Raw genomic sequence first — 19,231 nt, forward strand, 5'->3', positions numbered from 1 at the left:
TCTGACTTTCTTTAGGATAACCAGGAAGAATTGAAAGCCAAATACATTATTTGTCTTTATTTTTATTCAGGACGAATTATACTTACAGAGCTGCATGAGAAAAAGAAACCTCTTTTTTCAAGAAAGAAGCACTTTTTTCCCCCTGGAAATTTCCTCTCTACTTGTGGAACACATTTAAAGGGGGTTTTGCATAAATAATATTTCCTCTTTGATTTTTCCTTGATCTGGGGTTAACTTGTCAGTGCAAACTCTTGGATTCAGGAGGAGTTTGGCACTAAGATAATCGCAGATGAGTTATTGGACACTTGTGTGCCAGGCAGTATGATAATTGCTTCACATGCATAATTTCACAGTCAGCCTGTAGGAAATACCATCTCCAGTTTCTAGGTGAGGAAAGAGGCGTAAAGCAGCCTGAGTCCTAGTTAAAGTGACTCAACTATTGAGTGGCAGAGGTGGGATTCAGACCCTGGTAGAAACACCCCACTTCCGAAGTGGACCAAGACTAGTTAACTTTAAACAGAAGGAAACTCTTACACTTGAAAAAATGGACAAATCGAGAAAAACTACGAGAAGGACAGGTAGGAATTTAAAAGATTAGTCTTTACACTTTTTCCAGTTACCAAGCTATTTAATAACTGTGTTTGTGAGGGGTGAAGTCGACCCTGAATACAGTGAATGTAAATACAACCTGTCATTGGACCTACCATGGGAAACTTTTAAGGAAGACTAAGAGACTAGCGGGGTTTAATTTAGAGAGGCAGGACCATTTCTTAATTTAATAATAGTTTTTAAAATTTCTGATATTTCAGCAGTATCTGAGATTCTGCCTTACATTTTTCAGGGACTGTTTTTCTTTATTAAATATCTTAGCTCCTGGTGACTTTAATTTTATTTGCCTTGTTAGTTGGTACATTCTCCTGTTCAACTGGCTCTTTTTATCTGGAAACAGTCGTCAAAAATAAGTTTGGTAGTGAAGATGTTTGGTAGTGAATATGGTGAAGAGTGGGACAGACAGGGTTAAACCTGGTTGAAGGAAAGTGGAGAGAATGGGGAGAAGTTGAGTTGAAAACAACTAGTGGAAACCTGTTGGTTCAAATTAAACACTAATCTCCTGTTTTGGCATTTCTGAATTGAAGCAGGCATAAGGGCTCAAATCTGTCTAATTGAAGCTTTCCTGGGGTTTTGTGAATAGTACATTTCAAAATTAAATACTTTATTTCTTAGTCCTTATCTTTAAACAGATTGTTCTCGGAATTATTATTGTCTTGTTTGTCTGAGTTAAGGATGCTGCAGGGTTTTTAGGATTCAGTGGATAATTTGCCTAAAAATTAATCTGACAACTCCCAGTATATTTAAAAAGCCTGGCCCGGCCACTTCTGAGAGTTTGCTGGAATCTGTTGTTGCACAGCAGGGTTGTCGTTCTTTGGTTGCTAAGCTGTGTCAGACTTTGCGACCCCATGGACTGTAGCCCAGCGGGGTCCTCTGTCCATGGGATTTCCCAGGCAAGAATACTGAAGTGGGTTGCCATTTCCTTCTCCAGGGGATCTTCTTGATTCAGGGATCGAACCCCTGTCTCCTGCATTGGCAGGCACCTTCTTTCCCACTGAGCCACCGGGGAAGCCCACACAGCAGGGTATAGGAGGATAAATGTGCTAAAGGCGATATTCAGCCAGCTTCCTTCACCAGTGGCTATATGTTTTAAGTTTACTGGAGAATGGAGAATAGAGTTTATATTTTGATAATAAGATTTCTATGAGTTTTAAAAATGTAATTACCAGCTGCTTTTAAATATGCCCTAACAGACATTTTAGGGGCTCTAAGATACAGACCAAGGCTTCTTTCATTGATAATGAAAGATAATTGATAATTTCATTTTCTGGAAATGAAAGCAAAAAATACGTTCAAGTGTATAACATTCCCCAAAAGTATTATTGGAAAAAGACAAGTGTTCTTAAACTAACTTTCCCCGCCAAGACAAAGCAAGATTGCAAACAAAATCCTGTCTTGCCTAAAGTTGGGTTTTCTCTGTGTCAGCCCCTGCCACAGTAAACACTTTTTAACTATTGTTATGAAGAATTTCAGGAACACTGAGGGTTGGAAGCACTTTTTGTTAAATTGGAGTATAATTGCTTTACAATATTGTGTTAGTTTCTGCTGTACAGCAGTGTGAATCAGCTGTAAGTATACATATGTCCCCTCCCTCTTGGGCCTCCCTCCCTTCTCACCCCTAGGTCATCCCAGAGCGCCACGCTGAGCTTCCTGGCATATGTCCTATGACACCTTCAGAGCCTTATAAAATCTTTCTCTGTGCGTGAGCATTTAAGTTTATTTGGCCCAAACTGTGGTATAAGTGAAGACAAAGCCAGGACATAAGAGATACTTAGAGTACCAAATCTATCCTTTAAAGAGCTTGTTGATAATTGAAAGTCACTATCATTCATCAGCAGCCTGTATTTTGCTTTTGCTGTTGTTGTTGTTGTTTGGGTGTTTTGGAGCTCTTAATGGCTTGCGGGGATCTTCCCTGACCAGAGATTGAACCCAGGCAAGCAGCGAAAGCCCTGAATCCTAACCACTCAGGCCACCAGGGGATTCCCAACAGCCTGTATCCTGAGGATTAAAAAAAAAAAAACGCCCTGGCAGTACTAAGTTAGTCATGCTTTTTCTCACAAACTTGGATAATTGAGACTCCCAGCCCTGTGATACCGACAGCATACTGATGAGATCCAGCCTCTTCGTTGCTTTTCTTCAAATCAGAGAAGAATAATTGGGTAAGAAAAGAAAACTGTCAGGTCACTTTGGCTTTGAAGCCTTCTTTCAAACTTAAGAGTTAATTTTCTGCATTAGGCAGTTCTCCTTAATCACTTTTTAAAATCTCCAATACCTGTCTTATGTATGTATCTGTTCTTTCCCTCTACAATTCGCTTAAAAGAGCTGGGCATAGAATTTATATTTGTCTCTTCTTTAAATAGATTTAAGAGATATAAGCCCCATACTATACAGTCCACCCATTTAAAGTGGACACTTAGGTGACTGGGTGTATTCAGATTGGTACAGCCATCACCACAGTCAATTTTAGAACATTTTCATCCCCCCAGGAAGAAGCCTCATACCCATTAGCAGTCACCCCCCATTTCCCTTCAGCTCTCTTAGTTCCTAGTAACCACTCATTATACGCTTATCTCTATGGATTTGTCTCCTGGATATTTCATATAAATGGACTCATAGCCTGGGTGGTTCTGTGTGACTGGCTTCTTTAACTTCACATGTTTACATAGTTTGACCGAATTGTATCATATATCAGGACTTTGTACATTTTATTGCTGAATACTGTTCCATTATGTGGATACACTGCATTTTATTTGTCCCCTCCTCAGTTCATGGACATTTGGGATGTTTCTACTTTATATATATTTTTGCTCCTGATAGCAGTGGTTCTTAAAATGTGCTGTGTGTTAGAGTTGCCACCCGTATTTAAAATACTGATGCCCAGGCCATATGTCTCATTAAATTAAAATGTCTGCAGGTGGGGCATCAGTATCTTTTTCAAACCTCTGAAGGAATTCCATCATGCAAGTAGATTGAGAACCAGTGTTCTGGAGGAGTTGGCACGGTGCTTGGTACCCGTGGCAGGTATGTCTATAGGGATTTAGAAAATCTGGTTAGGATGTTGCTTAATTCATGAAAGGAAGTGTTTTTATGTTTGATCCCTGACCTTCACAGCCTTAAGATTAATAACCTACATCTGAGAACTGTGTTTAAGGCACATGGTGAACGTTTGAAATTCAGTAAATATAAATTGAGCTCTGTAATCCCTCATGGAGATTTGGGTGATAATTTTAGTAGAATTCCTCTGTTTGGTCAGGATTGTGGTGACTGATAACCCGCAGTAGATTATTTGGGAATCATGTAGAGAAGACAGTGAGGACCAGTGCGAGGCACTGGGAGGTTGGAGAACCTGGAAGCTGGGGTGCAGTACTGCCTCCCCCCACAAAGCTCCGAGCTCTGCATTCCTGGGCCTCCTTATCTTCCTCCAGTAAAAAAAACAAACGCTTCAATCTGGGACTCCCCTGGCAGTCCAGAGGCAAAGGCTCCAAGCTCCCAGTGCAGGGGGCCCGGGGTCAGTCCTTGGTCAGGGAGCTAGATCTCACCTGCCACAACGAAGAATCTGCACGCTACAGCTAAAAGATTTCTCTGTGCCAGAACTAAGACCCAGCATGGCCAAATAAATAAATATTTAAAAACAAAAACTTCAATCTACAAGGCCAGTTTTAGCAACTCAGCTTTTTGATTCTGTGTATATGCTTTGTAAAGTCAACTTTATATTCTGACCACAGTGGCTACCGTTTGTACTTAGCTGGATGGTTTTCTGGTTTACACATTTGGAAACTAGGGCTAACTTCTGAATTGTTTGCGAGTTTGTGTGTGTGTGTACGTGTGTGTTGTGCGTCACACTCGAGGGTATGGTTCAGGGCCTTCTGACACTGTCTCAGCCCTGCCTTGGGACAGCGTGGGAACAGGCCCAGCAGGGAGCTCCAAGCCAGCACCCATTTCTTTCAGTCTTTGGGCTCCTCTTTTGTGCAGTCCAGATCCAGTCTCTCCCAGGCCATCACCCAGTGGAGGGGTACATTTAGTCTTCCTTTGAGAGCTGTCTGCTTTTCTAACTCTAGTCATCAGTAGTTTGAAATTCTTTTAATATGTCCCTCCTATTATTGCTTTAAGATTGAAAAAGCAGTACTGTTCTTTCACTTATTTTGTGCTGAATGATATACATATGTGTTTAAAGTATTGATACCTTAAAACGGAAGAGTTTTGGTGTTAACACTTAGGCTGTCTGCAGTGCATGCTTGTATTTCAGTGAGTGATCCTTCCTATTAAATGCCATTTCCCTCCTTTGCAGGATGGAGCCGATGTTCAGGGTGGGTAATACCCCTCCACCCCGCGTGTTTGTGTGGGGGGCACAGACACTGTTAACTGTATGGAGGTGGCCTGCTGATAAACAGTATAGAAATTTGCCTTACTTCAGATTTGACAGCCTTTGTCTGCTCTGCTTCAGCACAGAATTGTAGTATCACCCGTGGAGGCAGAGCCCAGCCTATCCCCAGGGAATTCTGAGGGATTAGACTGCAGGGAGCAAGGATTGGTCCGGTTCTGTGGCCTTCTGTGAACAGCCTCGGAACAGAGGTGTGACCCTGGTGGACTGACTGTGCTTGTCCCAGGGTCAGCTTAAGAACATGTGCATTTTGCTGCTGCTGCTTGCTTTTACAGTCCTAAAGCAAGCGAGTCTTGCTACTATGGCTAGAGAGTATTGAAGAACCCTGAATTTCTTTGACCTAGCCAAAAAAAGAATTTTTTTAATCCTTACAATCCTGGTAATGAAAACCACCAAAAATCAAAACTGTCATTTTTTTCCCTTGCACTAGGAAAAATGGTCAGTTTTGGAAGACGTCATTTTGTTCTTGGGGCTTCTCAATGAGACATGATTAAAATGGACATTGAGAAACCAACTCCAGAGGACAAGAACCAACCAGGGCAGTGAATTTAGTGCCGGCCTGGCTGCTCTCGTACCCCCAGCTCCTGTGTTCTTCCTCCTTTGGTTCCCGAGCTGAGACCAGGCGGAGACTAAGAACCAAACTGTGGGTTCAGGTTCTTTCTTTCCCTGCAGAGACAAAGGTTCACCATGTGCTAGAAACTTCTTTACCAAGCTGCATGTTTGGGAGAATCCTTGGGGCAGTGGAGATCCCAGGTTACCTTTCAGTTGGAAAAAAGTTCTGGAAGTAAAGGGGGAGAGGTGGGGAGGAAAACTAGTTTAAAAGATTCCTCGTAGTGAAGCCAGGAGGAATGCGGCTTTTTGGTTTCTTCTGTAACTCTTTGATTTGCTCCTCAGTGCGCATCTTGTGCCTGGGTCCTTCACGTGAGAAAAGGGAAAAGCACTGGGGACATTCTGCTGTGTTTACGTTCATTATCTTTAGTTCTTGAAATCACCCTGTTAAGGTAGGTTTGTCGCTACTGAGAAAATTCTTTGGAGAGGCTAAGCAGCAGTCCAGAGCTTGGTTTAAGAACTAGACAGCACAAGTACTTCAAGCAGAAGGATTTTATATAAGAAATTAATTATATAGGTGAGCCGAGAAACCAGCCAGCCAGCCTCAGGAAGCCACTTGCCAGTCCCGGGGCTGGAGGGGCAGAGAGAACAGGTGGAACTCCAGGAGCTGGGACCACGGCGAGAGGGGCTCTGCCTCCCATCCTCAGCCTCTCTCCCTCTCCCAGAGCCTTGGTGGGATGTCTTTGGGAAGGGAGCCTGGGGACGGAGCAGGGGCAGGATGGGGAAGGGATCTGGAAAGTGTTAGTCGCTCAGTCATGTCCTACTCTTTGTGACCCCATAGATCGTAGCCCACCAGGCTCTTCTGTCCATGGAATTCTCCAGGCAAGAATCCTGGATTGGGCTGCCATGAGGCCACAGGCAAATCACTCAAGCAGTCACGTAGCTGATAAGAACTGGAGCTGGGACGGGAACAGTCTTTGCTGTCAAAGTCCTTGGACTTCTCTCCAAACCATCTTTTTTTCAGAAATCTTAGACCAGACCTAGTGCTTTGCCTTTGGGGCACGTGTCACACCAGCTTAGGGGCAAGTGGCATGGGCATCCCATAGACCGCAGTGCATTTGTGCTGTGTGTTCCTTCTGGTGAGTGGAGCGCACCACGTGTGACCACAGAGTAACTCGAAAAAATGAAATGTTAGAAACTCCTCTCAAGAGCACAGATGGAGACTCCAGTCGGGGAGTTCCCAGACTCGATAAGCATTCCCACTATTGTTGTTTCTGGGCCCCTGCCCCCATGGGGTGCCTCCGAGATGCCACGGCAGGATTGATTATACATATAAGTTTTTGGTGTTGCTGAAGGACTTGGGCCTCTGGGTCTTGAACTTGGGGGGAGGAGGTTCAGAAAAGAGGGAAAGTATCTAAGAAGAGCAAAGGGAACCTCGCATCTCTTCCACTGCTCCTGGTTAATGAAGCCTTTTCTCCCCAGAGAGATGTGGGTGGATATGGTACCCCTTTCCTCTGCCCCGTGGAACTGGGAAGCCTGTGGCCCTGCAGGGCGTGGCGCTTGCGCTGAGCTGGGGTCTCCATTCAGGCTGCAGTGATGGTGTGGGTGCTGGCCAAGATGATAATGGAGACCGAGGGGGCAGTCTTTCAGTTCGCTTCAAGTCACAGTGCACTTGCAGCGTTATGAAGAGAACCAGCCTTTAGATGTGTGAAGACATCGGAATACAGGCAACTGGCAATTTCAGGAGGAAGAAAAGGAGAAAAGAAAATGCACATTTACTGAACAGTTCTTAGTACTGTACTCGGTCCTGGATGCGTTCTCTCTTACTGGGTCTTGACGATAAATCTGTGTGGATGGGCTGTTAACCCCTTTTTTACAGACAAGGAAACCTATTCAAAGAGGTAAGGTAACTTATCCAAGGCCATGTTACTCTCGCTGGCAGCACAGGGATTTAGAAAGTGTAATCACTGCCGTCCCTCCTTTCTTTCTTTGCTTCCTTGTCTCATGATTCTGGGTGTTTTGTTAGATGCTAAAGCATGAGGGGCTTCTCTACAAAGATTCTTTAGTTTGTTCTCAGGAAACCTCAGGATATTCCTTGTTGTTTGCAGGTAGGCCCACTGCCTCCTCAGATGGCAGCCTGTTCACTCCTCCTTTTCTGAGCTGGAAGGGGTTAGTGGGAGAGAGAACGCAGAAAGTGAGGAAAGTTCTAGAAACCAGAGGGACCAAGTATATTTTATTTACTCAGTGTCTGTACCAGCTCCTTTAAAACAGAACAGTTTTATTTGAACCATTGATGGTTACCACTGATATTTACCCTTTCTCCAGCCCATGGCTGCAGGGGCTGGTCCTAAAAGATAAGCTAAACATTTTTAAAAATTTCAAGATGACATTAAAAGTCATATGCCATGTCTCTCTGGGTCTTGACTGTCTTTTCTGCCCAGTACTTTTTGAAGTAGCTTGGGAAGATAGTAAAGGAAGCTATCAAACAGCTGAAGAGGTTGAGTTATTGTGGTGATAGATTGATGGTTTAGAAACAAAGTCTAGAATAGGGAGGGAGGCAAGGTTGCCCACTTTCTTATCCTTTTCCTGACCATCAGCTTGAGGGAAAACAGCTTAGTGTCCTCTAAGAAAATACACTTAATCTGCATTTAGTTAGTTAGTTAGTTAAGTCTCTCAGTCATGTCCGACTCTTTGCGACCCCGTGGACTGTAGCCCATTGGGCTCCTCCGTCCATGGGATTCTCCAGGCAAGAATACTGGAGTGGGTTGCCATTTCCTTCTCCAGGGGATCTTCCCGACCCAGGGATCGAACCCAGGTCTCCTGCATTGCAGGCAGATGCTTTAACCTCTGAGTCACCAGGGAAGCATTGAATTAATTGTTATGTTATCCAATTTACAAAATTCCTTAATGCATATTGGAGAATACTATCGTATCTGTTCTCTCAAACTCAGTTTTATTGTTAACTTGAAGGAGTGTGTTTTTCAGATTCTTGAGGCATAATATTTTTGTTTTTAATCAAGTACCCAAATAATAATTTGAAGTTGATTTTTCTGTGACTAGTAGCTGTGGTTATAAGTGATACTAAATATGAAACCTTTGTGAACATAAGTAATTCTTTAACCCCAGACACCTTAGATACACAATGAAAATACTGAATTCTAAGCCTAACTCGAACTTACTCATTCCACAAATATTTATAAGGTGGTAGCACACCCTAGGGAACTTTCAGGGCATGAAGTTGTTTTAATCGTCCAAGATAATGTAGCAAATATATTGTCCTCCTTGAAGGACATTTGCTTCTCAAACTGCCTCTCCTCCTAATTAATCAGTCCCTTTGTTCTTTGTACACCTGGGTTTTAGGGCAGGGCATGTTTCAATACTTAATGAGTATAAATTAATCTATCTCTCCTGGCTAAGGTATGACCTCCTATAGGGTAGGGATTGTGTCAGAGTCATTTTCGTAACTCTGGCGGCTGGCACCATGCCCGGTGCTTATTTAATAGTAGTTGTTCAGCAAATGTGAGGCTGTGTCTGTTACTGCCCTCTCGGAACTCGGTATTTTTAACCTGGGGTAGATGAAAGGACAGAGGAGAAAATGTCACTTCCAACTGAGATGCTCAGAGAGGGCATCCTGAAGGAGGTAGCAGTATATCTAGTTTGTTTTTTGCTTTTTTTTTTTTAAGCTGGTAAGATTTGTTTTGGTTCAAACTGCCGTTGGAAGCCGGAGGAAGCGTGCGGGCGTGAACTGGCCTGTGTCCGTGTGTTGGGTCACTAGGGCTAAAAAGGTGAGCGTGGGGCTGGCTGCAGAGGGCCTTCGGTGCCCAAGTGTGGTGTTTCAGACTTATATGAGGCATCTGGAAATCATGGGAGGTTTGGGAAAGGGTAAGACACATGAGCTGGGTGTGGCAGGAAGTTTATTATGGCCTCTGCTTGGGCAGGTTAGGGGCAGAGAGATGCTGATACGTTGGCATCAGCCCAGCACTGAGGATCTGTAATTAATACTCCAGTTTGTACCTCCTTTGTTAGCATTTTAAGAAGAAATTTTTAACCACCCCCCCCCCCCCCATTTTAAAGAAGGGAGTAGAGTTTTCTCTTTCCATTAGCTCCATCATGAAACCATTTGTGCTCAAGTTTGCACACCCTGCTGTTCCTGGGTTTTAACAGAAACTCATCACCAACGTATCCATCACTCCATTGATGAAAGGAGAGGAAGGAGGAGTCAGAAGTTGCCAGTTTGCCTTTAGGATGGATTGTTTTCTTCCCTGGTAACACTGGGGAGTTTCTCTCTTCTTGCCCGTTCCCACGATCCATTTGCTCTCATCATCTTCGTTCAGAGGGAAGAGCATCATCCTTGCCTTCTAGCCCCAGGGATTAGCAGTATTCACCCAAGAATGAAAACACAGACAGTATCCTGTCTTTTCTCTTCCATGGGCTCTGCTTCTGCGCCCCCCTGAGCTAAGAGAGGTGGGCATCTTGCAATGTTGGCGAAGGCAGCTGCAGCCTCTGGGGCTCTTCCCACCACCAGCCAGGTGCTGTGGGCTTTCACACACTAATTTTGTCCCATGGACTCCTTACTCCACCCTGTGAGTTAAGGAGCCTTATCCCTGATTTGTCGGGAGAGAACCAGGGGCCAGAGAGCTGGAGTGATAGTACGGGGGATGTGCCTCAGTTTTATTGTCATTAGATGTGGCTGAACCTACGTACAGTGTAGAATTAGGTGAGAAGAGAACTGGGCATGAGGATCTGGCACACAGCATACACACGGCAGCCCTGAGATTGTTATCATAAGTATACATCTTCATCGGGGATGTTTGAATGTGTGGGATCTGAGATTTCCTTGGCCCACTTGAAGAAAAATCCCTCCCTGAATCCATGCCCCTTGTCATTCTTTGCTGTAAGCGTCTCATTCCCCTATGGCTTGTCCTAGTCTCACGTCAGGGCCTGATTGTTGCAGAGACGGAAGACCAGTCCATGGCAAGGCCTTCCGTGTGCCCTGGGACACAGAGGGGCCCACACTGCCCTGTCTCCTCCGTGGGGCCCTCTAGCCTGTCCACTGGATGCCCTGCTTAAGGGACTGGTAAGCTGTCTCGGTGAACTCCATCACAGACACACTCCTTCACTGGTTGTAGAATTTCTTACTCCGGGTTTCTGAGCCTAGAAATGGAACAGTCTCCATAGGCAAGTTGTACAAATGGAAAGAGTTGGGGGGTAGGAGTGCATAAGTGGAAGGTTAAACCCAGCTGTGGGACTTCTGGTGGGTCAGTGGTAAAGAATCCCACTGCAATGCAGGAGGCTCAAGTTCGATCCCTAGATCAGGAAGATCCCCTGGAAGAGGGCGTGGCAACCCACTCCAGTATTCTTGCTTGGAAAATCCCATCCCATGGACAGGAGCCTGGTGGGCTACAGTCTAAAGTTGCTCGACTGAGCGACTGAGCCCCGCCCATGTTCATCTGACCCATGCAGCAGGAGTTGAATGTATTGGGAGGGTTACTGCTTCACCCCTGACATGTCTGTATTTTCAGGGGGCGCTCACACACCTTTTCCCCACATGGAAAACAGTTCTGAGAGGACAGGTGTTGCTCTGGGTTTTCTCTTGCAGCCAGAGCTCCCTGTACAGTTCGCCCCGACAGGACCGCTGTGTGCGGCCTCCTTGAAGAGGCCTTGGGTATGAAGAGGGCCTCTGTCCTGTGAGTGATCCTGTAGCACGCACCGGGGGTGGATCTCGCAGTGACTGGTTCTAGAGGTAGGTCTTCAGGCAGGATTACTTAATGTCTTGATGCTTCAGTTTCCTTGCCCCAAAAGGAGATGATAATAATACCACCTTCCTTGCCAACTGGTTTGAGTACAAGTGAGCTCAAGGAGATGAGTGCTTGGAAAGGACTGAACACATAGAAAGCGCACGATAAATGCACTTATTGTTATTAGATTGTGTCGCGCTTTCCTTTACCCAGCTTTAGAATATTGGCACTGTGATCTTTCCTTCTCACATCTTAACGTGAAGGCTCTCTAGGTAGCCGATGTCCTTATGTATTTATTTAGCAAGTTAACTGAAAAGATTGACCTTAAAGAAAGTTAAAGACTCCTGTACTGATTTTAAGAGAATGAAATGGGATATATATACTAATTATCATTTCCTTTTTAAGAGGCCCAAACTGCTGCCTGGCAGTTGACAGCAACAGTGGATTTTGTGCATGTGCAAATGTATACATTGGAAGCAGTTGAAATGTAATTTCCAAACTCAGGACTAATTCATATCCTTGGTTGGAACAGATAGTGTTGCTGGCCAAAATCTTGGCTTTCTTTGTCCACAAAAGCCAATTAAAAAGTACGGAGACAGAATTTGGAGGAAATGGAAAGGTGGCTTTAATTCTCAGCCAGCAGAGGGGAGGCTGGGAACACAGTAGGCTCATGCCTCAAGAACTGTGCCTCCATGAGGAGTCTAGGGGCTTGTATAAGATGAGGCCTCGCAGTCAGGAGTAGGTGATGAGGAACAAAGGCGTTAGGACTTGTCCAAAAACAGTCATAGGCTGGCATCGGTAACCCAGTAATTGAGTCTGGCAGTTCAGTGGCTCTGCCTTTCTGATATGTAACTGCTAGGGGAAGGCTGTTCTAAGGGTAAACACCAGATGCAGGATGTGTTTAGCATATAGAGTCAAAGGAAAATAGGTGCGGAAGTGTAGCTCCTACAAAGTTAGGGGGAAGGAAAGCAAACTTAGTTACAGACATGCAGAGTTAGGAACAGTTTTAAAAAAAAAAAAGCTAGAAATGATCAGGCCTGCTCACTGTTCTCTTTATCTTCTTTGTTCTCTGGGAAAGGGAAATTAAAAAACTCTTTTTTTTTTTTCCTGTTTTTCATGGCAACAGTGGTACTTTCCTATTACCTAAAGCCCTCATTTCTACCCATTCTTCTGGATGACCTTTGCAGTAGTCTGGTAATCATGTGGCCTCTGGACCATAACAGTGCTCTGTTAGTAACTCACACTGACTTGTACTCTCAGGTCGTTGAAGTAGCTTTTTGCAAACAATGGTGAGCAATGACCTAGTGTCCTTGAAAGGGTTACTGTTCCCATTGTATTCTCAGGAAATAATTTGCAGTACAGAGGAGTTTGGTTCATTAGGATTCCCCCGCTAAGAAATGTGGGGGGGCCCACCCTGTAGGTGCCCAGAGCTGCCCTGTCACTTGCCACTGGTCACTTTTGAGCACTTGAAATGGGACGGGTGTGACTGAGGGTGTGCATTTTTTAATTTTAATGAATTATGATTTAAAATTTTAAACAGAAGTAGGATAAGATATTTTTCTGTTGAATATAACTATTTTGGTGGGACCACATTTTATGTGATCATGTCATTTGATCTTTGTTAACATTTGTTGAGTGTTTTGTCACTTGTAATAGCTCATTAATAATTTAAAATTTTTGGTGACAAAGTAAAATGATGTTTTGATATATTGGGTGAAATAAATAATACTGATTAAATCAAATTAACTTTTTTCTTTTTTTGTAAGGCTGCTAAAATCATTTTGGGCTTCCCTGATGACTCAGTAAAGAATCCTCCTGCAGTTTAGCAAACCTGGGTTTGATCCCTGGGTTGGGGAGATTCCCTGGAGAAGGGAATGGTAACCCACTCCAGTATTCTTGCCTGGAGAATTTTGTGGACAGAGGAGCCTCGTGGGCTCTAGACCATGGGGTCTCAGAGTTGGACACAACTAACACTTTAATGTAGTGTTAAACTACATTAGTCGGAGTGACTAACACTTTCCCTTTTCTCTAAAGTTGTTTAAATCACACATATGGCTTGCATTAAATTTATACTGGAAAGTACTGCCTTAGAGCCTCTATTACAGGTTGCTGAAATTAGCTTGTTCTAAAGTTCAAAATTAGGTTCCGGGCTTACATTTTGACTTTATGGAATCAGAGTTGTTTAGATGAAGGGATCTTTGGACTCACCCAACCCAACCCTGTCCTTCTGCAGATGGAGAGACTGAGGTTCAAAGTTGCTGTAACATGTTACTGTAACATGACCGTGGATGGGTGTGGAACTTAATGTGCTTTAGAGCCTATTGCTTTCCTTCCTGGGCTTCCTTGGCATTGGAAACATGGTGGGCGTCAGGGCTGCAAAGAACTTCCACCAGTTCCCGATAGAGGGATTTAAAAAGCAATTATTTTAGGCAGTGAGAGAAAGAATTTTTGTACTGTGTCTCCCGTGGACAGGATGATCGATTCCATGTTTGACGTGTAAATTTTTGTTGGGCAGTATAATGATATATCCATGGGGAATAGTAGTAATAAGGTACAAATAATTCCCACACTTTGTGCGAGCACTTACTTTGGAAAACTCCATACATCTGGCTTTCATATTTTTCTTTTTTTTTTTTTCATATTTTTCATTTAAGGAGTTCTTTTCCCAAAACCAGAGATTTTAAACCAGACCCACAGCTTTTGTCCTTGAGAAAAAGACTGAGAGCTTGCCTTCAGGTGTTTGTTATCTAGGTAGGTAGCCTGAGATCCTTTGGTAAAAGTTTAGGCCTGTTTTATGGTATTGTTTTCTTCGTGGCAAAACTGACTTAAGGAAGAAGCCACCAACAATTAAAATGAACACCTTTAGAGCAAACCAGAAATTTTTGTCTATTTTGAGGAATCGAGGAGGAAAGGGAGCCGTGATGAGTCACTAAATGGTGATTTGATTTATGGGTCTGTCCATCAGGTTTAGCGAGGGCTCCTTCCGCTACAGATACAGTTGACAAGTCAGACGACCTTTGATATTTAACCTTTCTGAACCTATTTCTTCATCTTGCTAATCTTCACACAGAGTAGTGTGAGGATTAATTGACACAGTCATGCAAGTGAAAGTGGTTTGTGCTCTGTAAGCATTAAAAATGGAAGGGCTGATGTCTCGAAGGGCTGCTGTCTCAAAGGGCTTCCTTTCTCCAAGAAGATGTAGAACTATTTCTGGGGTCACCCTTGGTCTTGGTGAGCCTGTGGATGAGTCAGTCAAATTTGGAATGTGCATTTGGTGGGCCCATGGCCTTGACCCCATGATTTGGGACTTCTCAGGCTTCCACGTTAATTTAAAGCACTTCTTGCTCTTGGTAGCAGAGATGGTCTGCCTGAAGTCAGGGTTAGAACTGGAAGCCCTTTAGTCCTATTGTGTTGAATATGGGCACAATCTTTAGATACCACTGAGGATTTAGAGATTAGGAGTAGGGAAAGGAAAGGTCTCTGCAGAAAAGTGCAGGTCATACTTTGGTCAGATAACAGGGTTCTATTTGGTTGCAGGGTCAAATGCCACACGACAGTTTTGTACACTTCTGTTTTCAAAGTAATTCCTAGCATTTCAGAACTTTAAGGACTAGAAATTGCAATAGAAAGGTCTAGTTTGAAATCTAATTTCTGTGAGTTGACCAGATGACCCTTCCTGTGTTCAGCTCAGTCAGATGAGACCTAGTGTCAGTTACCCATTTAGTATCTCTGGGCTTTGGGATACTTATTTATAAATTTGGTGTTTGGTCTGTGTTCTGCAAGATCACCATTGGCTCTTCTTAGTTACTTGTGTGTTCAGTGTAATTTAATAGCCACCTTACATGTTTTTGAGAGACACATCCCTAGACGAATACCTTTTCCTGGTCTTCAAAGAGCTAGTACATATAGTCAGCCTGGTTGGACTTGCTTTCTCTTTTATAGATTATACTCCATTTAAAGTTATTATAAAATATTGATGATATTGCTTGTGCTGTACACTACACCTTGGTATCTTATTTATTTTATACCACTAGTAGTTTGTACTTCTTAATCCTCTTCCCCTATCTTGCCCCTCTCTTCCAACCCTCTTTCACTGGAAACCACTCGTTTGTTCTCTGTATCTGTGTTTTGTTATATTCAGTTGTATGTTTTATTTTTTAGAGTCCATATAGAGGTGAAAACAGAATTGGTCTTCCTCTACTTGACTTATTTCACCAAGCATAATACCTTCCAGGTCCATCCATGTTGTTGCAAATGGCAGAATTTTCTCCTTTTTTGGCTGAGTGGTATTCCATTGTGTGTATTTACAGCATATCTTCTGTATCCCTTCATCTCTTCATGGATACTTCAGTTGTTTTCATATCTAGGCTGTTGTAAACAATGCTGTGGTGAACACTGGGGTGCATATCTTTCTTTTCAAATTATTTCAAATGGTTTTTGTTTTCTTCAGATGTATACTCAGCTATGGAATTGCTGGATCAATATGATAGTTCCATTTTTATTTGACTTGGTTTTTTCTTGGGAATTCACCTTGTCTGGTAGAAGGACTGAGGTTGCCAACTTTGCTCGTTTCACCTGTTGAGACTGCCTGACATCTACCTGTGTGTACGGTGGCCTTTATGTTTCTTGCCCCTGCAGATTGTTTTACCAGCTCCAAAGGCACCAACCAAGATTACCTTGGCTGGACATAGACTGGTGATTAAAGAAATGTTGGCTGGACAACTGACTATGTACAGTATATTCTCTTTAGTCTTAGTTTTATTGTCTTATCTTTAAAAATACTGAGAGGGCTGATTTTGAAATGAGTTTGAAATTAATACAGGAGACCTTATATCAACAATTACTATGTATTTATTGGGTGAGTACCATGTGCCAATATGCTGCAAGGTATGAAGGACACATGATTGGGGAAAAGAGTGGGGAAAATTGGCATTTCTCATTGTATAATAAATAAAAATGTGTATACTCCTTGACCAGCAGTTCTGAGTATCGGTCTCATAGGTGATCCTCACACATTGTTGAAATGATTTATGTACAAAGATAGCCATGGTAGCATCGTTTGCCCTAGCAAAAGATTAGGAATAACTTAAAAGCCCAATGAGGGACTGATTAAGATTGTTATAATAAACGTCTATTCTTAAAATACTGCTCAGCCATTAAAAATAATGAAACAACTTTATGCCCTGATGTAGAACCATCGCTAAAGTATATTAAATAAGAAATAAGTGTAGAATGTTATGATTATATACTACTTGTGTGTGTGTCTGTGAAATGTGTTAGTCCCTCAGTCGTGTCCAACTCTTTGCAACCCATGGACTGTAGCCCACCAGGCTCCTCTATCTATGGAGTTCTCCAGGCAAGAATACTGCAGCAGGTAGCCTTTCCCTTCTCCAGGAGATCTTCCCAACCCAGGGATCGAACCCAGGTCTCCTTTATTGTGGGCAAATTCTTTACCACTAGCACCACCTGGGAAATATGTGTCTGTGGGTGTGTATTTAATAGAATATCTTCCTAGGGACACAAAAAACTGATGCCTGTGGTTGCCTTGGGGAAAGATAACTGGGAGATTACTTTCGTAGCTTTTAAAGTTATCCTGTGTACACATGCTGTCTATTAAAAAAGACATTGTCATGCCCTGAAGGAGTTTGCAGTTTAGTTGGGCCGTTGTAAGAAAGCTCACATAAGATATACAGAGAAAGTACTGGGGGGTGAGTATTGGCTTTATGGAAAAATCTAAATGCTAAACTCTGCTTGTGCAGGTTGACTGGACTTGCCTACTTGTCAGGATGGGCGGGCTGAGCGTCAGTGAGCTGGCTTCCAGCCTTAGCATCCCACCCGGCAGGGGGCACGAGGCTGAAACAGTTTGCAGCCTTTGTCCTGCGGTGGTGGGAAGCGCCCATAGGCTGGACATCAGATCTGGATTGGGGTTCTGGCTCTGCCACTTGCCAACTTGCAATTTGGGGCAGGGATGCTGGAGACCCAGAGCCTAATTGTGCTCATCCATAGATGAAGATAAACCACCTCCTCATGCTGTGCAGTGGCCAGTCCTGCAAACCATGAAGTGCTTTGCGAACACCAGCTGAGATAGAAGCTGCGAGGAATCTGCTGACTGGCAAGCTGGGACTAGAGGTGCAAATTAAAAAATTCAGTTCAGTTCAGTCACTCAGTCGTGTCCGACTCTTTGCGACCCCATGAATCGCAGCACGCCAGGCCTCCCTGTCCATCACCAACTTCTGGAGTTTACTCAAACTCATGTCCATCGAGCCGGTGATGCCATCCAGCCATCTCATCCTCTGTCGTCCCCTTCTCCTCCCGCCCCCAACCCCTTCCAGCATCAGGGTCTTCTCAAATGAGTCAACTCTTCGTATAATGTGGCCAAAGTATTGGAGTTTCAGCTGTAGCATCAGTCCCTCCAATGAACACCCAGGACTGATCTCCTTTATGATGGACTGGTTGGATCTCCTTGCACTCCAAGGGACTCTCAAGAGTCTTCTCCAACACCACAGTTCAAAAGCATCAATTCTTTGGCGGTTAGCTTTCTTTACAGTCCAACTCTCACATCCATACATGACCACTGGAAAAACCATAGCCTTGACTAGATGCACCTTTGTTGGCAAAGTAATGTCTCTGCTTTTTAATATGCTATCTAGGTTGGTCATAATTTTCCTTCTAAGGAGTAAGTGTCTTTTTAATTTCATGACTGCAATCACCATCTGCAGTGATTTTGGAGCCCAGAAAAATAAAGTCTAACACTGTTTCCCCATCTATTTCCCATGAAGTGATGGGACCAGATGCCATGATCTTAGTTTTCTGAATGTTGAGCTTTAAGCTAACTTTTTCACTCTCTTTCATTTTCATCAAGAGGTTTTTTAGTTCCTCTTCAATCTCTGCCATAAGGGTGGTGTCATCTGCTATCTGAGATTATTGATATTTCTCCTGGCAATCTTGATTCCAGCTTGTGCTTCTTCCAGCCCAGCATTTCTCATGATGTACTCTGCATATAAGTTAAATAAGCAGGGTGACAGTATACAGCCTTGACGTACTCCTTTTCCTATTTGGAACCAGTCTGTTGTTCCATGTCCAGTTCTGTTGCTTCCTGACCTGGATATAGCAAAAATATATCTTCCCCCCCCATCTGCCAAATAACTGGGCAGGAGTCATAAAATTAGATGTTAAATTAGAAAAGTAGACCACAGTAGCTTTGGAACCCTTCACCTTTGATCTCGGGGCGGTCATTTCACCCTTTAGACCAGTTTCCCTGTTTGAAAAATGAAAGGGGCGACGTGTGTCCTCTGGGCGCCTCCCGTCACCACGTTCCGTGACACTGTGGCATCAGCAGGAATTCCCATGCCATCTGAGATGAGTCATACTGACTGAAAAGTCCACATGCAAGGAGGATGCCTCTGAGAATTTTCCTTGTGCTGGAGAATCTGAGCCTCTGGGGAGAAACTGGGGGTCGCGGCGGGATTGCTGCCACGAAGAGGGGAGACCAGAAAGGCAGGGTGAGTGGAGATGGGTTGTCTTCTCCACCTCCAAAACCTCCTTTGCTTTCCAGTATTCATACAGACTAGACGTTTGGAAAAACCCAGCTTTGCCCCTTGTTTAAGTGGGTGGGATGTTCATGTGCTTGTGACCGGTGAGCTTTTGACTCCTCTGCGAAGTCTCTGCAGTTTAGTGACACTTCCTCTGTGCTGTCTTGGCCCCTACATGCTTTTCTCCTCACGTCTCTAAACTGAGATCAGAGACTGTCCTCTTGACCTCTGTGTCCCCAGCACCTATCATAGTTCCAGGTACCTGAGAGGTGAGCTGTGTGTTTGTATTCAGTGGGTAGCTGGGTTAATGATCCATTTAGGTACACTATTATTAATTTTGACTACCGCCTTTATTATAACTATCACCATTCTGGTAAAGTGACATTTTAGCCACTAGTAGCTTATTATTTTGAGAAATATTT

General features: G+C 43.6%; 1 protein-coding gene across 5 annotated transcripts in view; it reads left to right on the forward strand.

Annotated features, from left to right (window-relative positions):
- Positions 1-19,231, forward strand: part of NFE2L2 (nuclear factor, erythroid 2 like 2) — a 78,676-nt gene that overhangs the window by 48,442 nt on the left and 11,003 nt on the right. Inside the window, exon 1 of one of the 5 annotated variants that reach the window (XM_043894860.1) lies at positions 1,618-2,768. The exons of the other annotated variants lie outside the window; for them this stretch is intronic. The gene's annotated coding sequence lies outside the window, so the exon portion shown is untranslated. Of the gene's footprint in view, positions 1-1,617; positions 2,769-19,231 lie in introns of those variants that run through there. 5 annotated transcript variants of the gene reach the window in all.

This window comes from Cervus elaphus, chromosome 33 (assembly GCF_910594005.1).
Source record: "Cervus elaphus chromosome 33, mCerEla1.1, whole genome shotgun sequence".
NCBI lineage: Eukaryota > Metazoa > Chordata > Mammalia > Artiodactyla > Cervidae > Cervus > Cervus elaphus.